This window comes from Danio rerio, chromosome 24 (genome assembly GCF_049306965.1).
Source record: "Danio rerio strain Tuebingen ecotype United States chromosome 24, GRCz12tu, whole genome shotgun sequence".
NCBI classification, from domain to species: domain Eukaryota; kingdom Metazoa; phylum Chordata; class Actinopteri; order Cypriniformes; family Danionidae; genus Danio; species Danio rerio.
In genome coordinates, this window is record NC_133199.1 from 17,644,278 (window position 1) to 17,651,777 (window position 7,500).

The window sequence follows — 7,500 nt, forward strand, 5'->3', positions numbered from 1 at the left end:
TTACCCTTACCCTAATATATATATATATATATATATATATATATATATATATATATATATATATATATATATATATATATATATATATATATATATTTAAAAACATAATCATAAACTGCCCCCTGGTGGCGAATATGTGTTTCGCTTCATCCTTGCATTACGGTGGAGTGGGCGGAGCCTCGTGAATGACGGTTAATTTTTTCAAACGAGGAAGTGAAGTCAAGTCCGCCATTTCATCTTCTTCTTTATATCGGGTAAGTTATTATTTTAAAATCATATTTGTAAGATATTTGTCGTCAGGTAATGTTTTTATTAGTTAGAAAAGCCCCTGTTTTGAATAATGATAAAACTGTAACTTATATGTGGATAATATGGCTAAAAACGGCTAAGAATGATGGCAGCCGTCAATTCAACTTAATCTGTTAAGTTGATTGTGCTCGGGGTTTTAACGAATTCATTTAAGTTACAATTGTCCTTTTACGCTCGTCATTCCCAATTAAATGATCAATAAGACGTGTTATATGAAGAACAGCGTCGAAACGGGAGCTTGAATGAATGAATCATATGCTGTCCGTTTTATACAGTTGTAATAGGTGCCGAATTCTGCTTTTGTAACGTTACTGGTTTTAGCTCAAACACTGAACGAACAGTCTCTTTTTGGTAACGTTAATCCTAATGATCTTGATTTGCTTGTGAATGTGTGTTTTATCAAGTTTATCAAGCTGGCCACTGTTGAGACTGGTCTGCATTAAAAAAAATTTAAAGCCAAAACGTTTGAAAAAAAAATCCACAGTTGAAACAGAATGTGTTAAATGACTTGTAAAGGAAATTAATTAGCTAAAAAAGAAGGCTAAGTGTGTTATGAAATGTTAAACCTTGTTAAAAAATAAAATCAATTGTGTTAAATAAGCTTAAAATCCATATCTTATATTACTTTAAAACAGCCTGGAAACTGAATTGCACCATTAATCTTGTACATATGTATCAAGTCCAAACAAATGGTTTTGTGGCAAGTAAAAATAATATTTTTATAAATTGATTGTATTGTATTAATTTGTTACAGAAAAGAAAGGAATCATGCAAGGATGCAAGCTGAAGGAAAGGACAACTCTCACATCAGTGCATTACTAATTGTTTGACTTCATCATCAAGCACACCAGGTACAATATTGTAAATATTTTGTAACTTGTATATGTCAGACTGGTTGTTGGGAACTGAAATACTATATTTTATGTTTTATTTATTATTAAAATATTACAAGATTTATTGCTGCTATTTTATCACTGTGTGAGGTCATAGCTTATTTAAAATATCTTTTATTAAAAAAAATCAAATTTGAAAGAAAGTCTAAATGTTTCCACAAGGTAATTTATTGAATTGTTTTCTGAAAATGTAAAATTTGAAAGTATTGGTGAGCTGGAAAAACACAGTCTGTTGACGTAACTTATTTTTATCTTATCTTTTTATTTTATGTTAAAAGTAGATTAATTTACCTTGGATCGCATGTTTAAGTTATAATTTCAGAGTGAAAAATGTAAAAGAAAACCATTGAAAACAATGGCATAATGATTTTGCTTGTTCACAAGAGGTACTTGATTTTTTTTTCCTGTAGTGATACATAAGTTTTTAAGACTAATGCTTGACACTTAAATTTTAAAGGGATAGTTCACCCAAAAATAATGACATCTTTTATCCTCCACTTGTTTCAAAATATTTTTTTTTGTTCTGTTGAACATAAACTCAGGTGGTGCGGTGCACAGTGGATAGCTCTGTTGCCTTCCAGCAAAAATGTTTCTGGTTCGAGCCTCGGCTGGGTCAGTTGGCATTTCTGTGTGAAGTTTGTATGTTCTCCCCGTGTTGGCGTGGGTTTCCTCCGGGTGCTCCTGTTTCCCCCACAAGACATGCGGTACAGGTGAATTGGGTAAACTAAATTGTCCTTAGTGAATGTGTGTAAATGAGAGTGTATGGGTTTTTCCCAGTGATGTGTTGCAGCTGGAAGAGTATCTGCTGCGTAAAACATGCTGGATAAGTTGACTGTTCATTCCACTTTGGTGACCCCAGATTAATAAAGGGATGAAGCTGAAAAAAATGAATGAACACAAACCCAGTTTTTCCTACTATGTTAATCAATAGTTACAGGTTTCTAACATTCTTCAAAATATCTGCTTTAGTGTTTAACAGATTCAAACTGCTTTGAAACAAGTAGAGGATGAATAAATGGTGGCAGAATAGTAAACTATATCTTTAAATGTTTTATTCTGTATGTTATGTGTATTCATATTTGTCTTGTCTTTTGTCATATTGTCCTTTTAGCTCAGATTGTGATGGACCTGGAATGCGACACCAGTTACTCTTAAAGCCTGATTTATACTTCTGCGTCAGGGGACCGGCGTAACCAACGGCGCATGCAACGCGCGTGGCTGTGCATTTATACTTCTGCGCGCTGTCTTTGTCGGTCTGCATTAACACTTCTGAAACGCTAGTTGGCAGTGAGGTTTAAATGTTCCTCTGTGTCGAGTTTCTTCGCTACTTTTTTACTTTTCCTGAACACTTCCGGGATGTACAAGTGGCTCAAACTCGCTCATTTTGAGGCAGGAACTGGTGGACGTACAACAACTTTAACTATGAGGTAAACACAAAACAAAACTTTCCATCCGGAGCTCCTTCACGGTACTCCACACTTGTAAACAATCGCTCGCTCACATTCGCGCTGCTCTCGGTCCCGCCCAGACTCGTCAGCGCTACCAAGCCGACCAATCACAGAGCTTATGCTAGGCGTCGTTGCGACGTGTAGTTACATTTTTTGAGAAGTGCACGTCAGTGACGGCCACGGCGAAGGGCTATGCGTCAGCGCCATAGCATACGCCGGCGTTTGACGCAGAAGTATAAATCAGCCTTAAGTCAAGAACCAAATGAAGCACCAGAGTACAGATTATGGAGGTATCTGAAGTTGAACTAACTGGAAGCAGGGAACCATACTAATAAAGTTCCTTAAGGTAAAAGCACCTGCTTTATTTTGATAGGAAGTATTTTTTATAGAGTTCTATTGTTTTATTCTTATTCTAATTTTATTTTATTCATATACTGAATGGAAGTCATTCAAATTTCACAACAAATGATTTGCAGATTGAATATAAAATATAATGACATTTTAATGCATTATTTCTTTTGGTTATTCTTTACATCTATATATGGGCAAGTATTTAATCAATGAAAATAATTTTAAACAACTTAACTAAACAAATTACTCTGTTGGACCCTAATATTTAAAATAGCAAAATCCTCAAACTAACACACACTCTTGTGAATGCATTCTCACATTCATACACTCAAAAACACACATTCATACAACAGTCTGTCTCAGTCTGACTCACACACAACATCCTCTCCCACATATTTTTCTAGCAAACCTCCACCACAAGCTTGTCCTTTTATGTTGCTTTTATTTCAAATATTTTAGAGCATGATATAGTCCAGGTTTTTATCACTAAGTATTTTTTTTTTCCATTCAGCAGGTTCCTTGTAAAGATTAACCCAGGGAAGGATCGAAAGTGGAGAAGACCAGATCAAGAAAGACTACATCAAGATCTGCGGTCAGTTCAAAGGTACTTTCACTAATTACCAAGATTTCAGACTATGAATTGATGGAGAAAACTTTGAGTGTCAGATCTTCCTACATCGCCTAGCAAAAATTCTTCCCAGTGTCTTGTAGTAGAAGTGATGCAGTCAATCGAGTTTACATTATTTCGTAAATTGCTTTCTGATTTAATAAAAAATATATTAACCAAACTTGATTAATGTAACAATTTTGATGAAAAGGGCATGTTTTACTAGAGCTTTTATCACAAAGGCACCCCCATCTTGGAATATTGCTGTGTCTGACGTCGCGGGGTTGGTATGCTAGAAACGTTTTTGAATGAGGTATTTGTATGATTTATACATAGTCTGTCTTAAAGCGTCAAAGAAAAAGTAAAGCGTTATACATAGTCTGTCTTAAAGCCTTATTGTACAGGCATTACAGGTCAAAGCAATCTGTTATTACATTTATCAAAATAAACAATAAGGCTCTTAAAACACTGCTTTGAAAAATGTAGAAAATGTAAAAAAATATTTCAAATATTTTATAATATTAATAATATTATAAGGAAGTATAAAACCTTCCTAGGCTTGAAAATATACTAAACTTCCTTAAAGGAAATAAACTTCCTTTGTTAGTGCAAATTCCTTTTTATGTCGTCTTGTAATTAAACAATTAAACCATTCAAACAAGTTTACACTTAAAAAAGGTCCGTATTGAAAATCAGATTTTTTTTTTCCAAATGTAACTAGCTAAAATAGTACCATGTACTTTTACTCTGTATTAGTATTATTTACTAAAATTTGTTTTATTTTAGCAATATAATAGTATTTCTAGTCCTTTAATTTAATGTAATTTAATTTTCAGTTCTCTTTCCATCTACAAAAACATAAAAAAAATAATTTCACAAGCACATTTAAAATAGGTTTAATACTATGAAATATTATATTAATATTATTTTTTATTTTTTATATATTGATAGGTAGTTCCTATGGAATGTTTTTATGTATTGCTGAGAATACATTTCAGGTGTTCAATACGTTGCTTGTCAGTCTTAAAAATAAAAATAGGTGTTTAAAAAAGTGCTTAAAAGTCCTTAATTTTAATCGAGTTGTGTCTGTATGTACTCTGCAAACAGCACCTTTTAATTGTTGTCTTCTCCGATTTTCAGGATGTTTTGCATTGGACTGTTTTTTTTTTGGCTTTGACCCTTGCTTGCCCCTGACCTCACTCTTGGACTGCCCTGTTGGATTTTCAGTTTATTTAATTTAAAAAAAAAATTTTGGTTCTGGGTAGATGCTAATAAATATTTAATTGTAATTATTTAATGTAAATCAAAGGCGGCAACACCAAGGCTCCAAAAATACAAATTTATTAAATTAAAAAGGCTGACACAGAGCGTGTAACGTTTCGAGCCGCCGGCTCTTCATCAGACAAATTCTTTTTCATTGTAATTTTTTAAATAATATGTTTTTGTTAAATATGTGATTTCTGTGTTTGTTCTGTCTACTTGTACTTGTTTATCTTGTTTCTGTTTATCATTTGTTTATTTGACCCTTGCCTCGCCTCTGATCTTGTTTTTGGATTGCCCTTTATATATCTTTTTTAATTATTGGTTCTAGTTATATGGTTATAAAATATTTGTTAATTTAATTAATATGCATTTTATAAAAAAAAAAAAAAAATATATATATATATATATATATTTTTTTTTTTTTTTTCTGTTTTTTTTCTGTATCTATTTATCTAATTTGTATATACATTTGTGTTTGTATGTTCTTCTTATTCTGTATATCCACTTACCTAATTTTAACTTTTATATATATTTATTTGCATTTAATTTGTGATAATTCTGTATGCATTTCTTTATCTTATTCATATATTTATATGTATTGCATTGATCAATCTGTTGTTGTTTTTTTTGTATGCATCTATTTATATAATTTATATAAATTATATATTTGTATTTATCAATTTATATGCTTCCTTTGAAGCAATTTTTTTAAAATAAAGCAATTTAAACTAAGCATTCCTTTTAATGTGATTTATATAGCTACCAAATGTAGATGTCAGCCACATCTAACCCAAAAGTCAGCCGCAACTGAACAAGATCTGGGCCAGATCTGTGAAATTGCATGGGCCGCATCTGGGCCAGATCTGAGAAACTGCATGGGCCGCAGCTGGGCCAGATTTCAGAATTTGCATGGGCCGCAGCTGGGCCAGATCTAAGAAAATGTATGGGCCACATCTGGCCCAGATATGGACCAAGCTTTTTCTGAGATATTGGCCCAGATCTGGTTCAGTTGTGGCTGACTTTTGGATCCTTATGACAGCCACAATCAGGTTGAGTCATCGCCGTCATTCCGCGCTGTATGTGGGCCAGAAGAAAGTGGGGGATGTGGGCCATATCTGGGCCAGATGTAATTTGCTATCAGTGACCAGCATGGGATTGCCAGCACCAGCATTCCATGCTGGTCACCAGCATAGCACCCAAATCCCAGCAAGACCAGTATATGTTGTGTTTTGGTGCTGGTGACCAGCATGGGATGCTGGTGACCAGCATGGGATTGCTGGTCACTAGCATACCAGCGCCAGCATCCCAGCAGCATCTCATACTGGTGACTAGCATCCCAGCACCAGCATTTCATGCTGGTCACCAGCATAGCACCCAAATCCCCGCAAGACCAGCATATGTTGTGTTTTGGTGCTGGTGACCAGCATGGAATTGCTGGTCACTAGCATACCAGCGCCAGCATCCCAGCAGCATCTCATACTGGTGACCAGCATTTCATGCATTTCAGCATTTCATGCTGGTCACCAGCATAGCACCCAAATCCCAGCAAGACCAGCATATGTCTTTTTAAAGAAGTATGGCCGAATTAAAAATTCAAAAGTGTGCTGTAACTGATGTGTTTTATGTCTTTGAACAAAACGTGAAAATATCTTGAATTTGTGTTTGCCACAGACCTTATTTAAGCAATTTTACTGAAACCCTATTCAAAAAACCTATTGACTTTGGGACAAGGGAACCGGAAGTGCTAAAATGCTAACTCGCTTCCGGGTTTTTGCATACAAATTGACGTCATAGTTCCTCCACTCTATACTCAAGTGCATAGGAGGAAGAGACAAGATCAAAGATGGGCAGATAATGTTCGGCATCAGGGTACAGGCTGAGATCGGGGCTGGCAGCAGACAATCGGAGTCCAATAGCAGGCAAAGGTCTGGGTAGGTGGCGAGATGAGACAGGGTCAGTAAACAGACTGGGTTGTCAATGAGAGAAAAATCAGAAGGCAAGGAATAACATTCAGAAATTATGCAGGGCAAAACAAGACTACGCAATGAGAGGCGAGTGAGACCTGCTTATATGTGTGTGTAGGAATGAGGATCAGGTGCAAGGTAATCAGTGCCAGATACTGTGAATTCTGGGTTAGTGAGGGGAATTGCTGGGACCAAGTCAATGACAGAGCCCCCCTTTGCAAACGGCTCCTAATGTGAGAAAGCGGCATCTGGGTCTTCCACGGGGGGCAAGGGGCCGGCATTTTTCGGGTGATCTTAATGAAACTTCTGTAGTACGGTAGGGGCCAGAATATCTGCTCTATTGACCCAGAATCTGTCCTCTGGACCGTACCCCTCCCAATCTACCAGGTATTGTAGTGTCCCACCCCGATGTCTGGAATTCAGGATGTCATGCACCTGATAGGCTTCCTCACCATCAACGATGATGGTGGGGGACCCCGTACACCATCTGCCAACTCCCTCTCCTCCTCCACAGGACCAGCAGCAGGTTTGAGTAGTGATACATGAAAAGTGGGAGAGATGCGGTAACTAGTGGCTAATTCAAGGCGATTATGAAACTTAAGTAATCTGTCTGTTAATTTTGAAAGGACCCACGTACCTGGGGCTGAGTTTCCTGCAGGGTAACT

At 36.0% G+C, this 7,500-nt stretch overlaps 1 long non-coding RNA gene across 2 annotated transcripts; it reads left to right on the top strand.

Annotated features, from left to right (window-relative positions):
* Positions 1-203: 203 nt before the first annotated feature.
* On the top strand, positions 204-5,247 carry LOC101885655 (uncharacterized). Of its 2 annotated transcripts, none has more exons than XR_012399624.1 (5): positions 204-254; positions 1,064-1,160; positions 2,314-2,996; positions 3,516-3,605; positions 4,749-5,247. It is a non-coding gene; the product is annotated as an uncharacterized lncRNA (long non-coding RNA). The 2 variants fall into 2 exon arrangements; XR_012399623.1 differs by having other exon boundaries at positions 3,513-3,605; positions 4,749-5,246.
* The last annotated feature ends 2,253 nt before the right edge of the window (positions 5,248-7,500 follow it).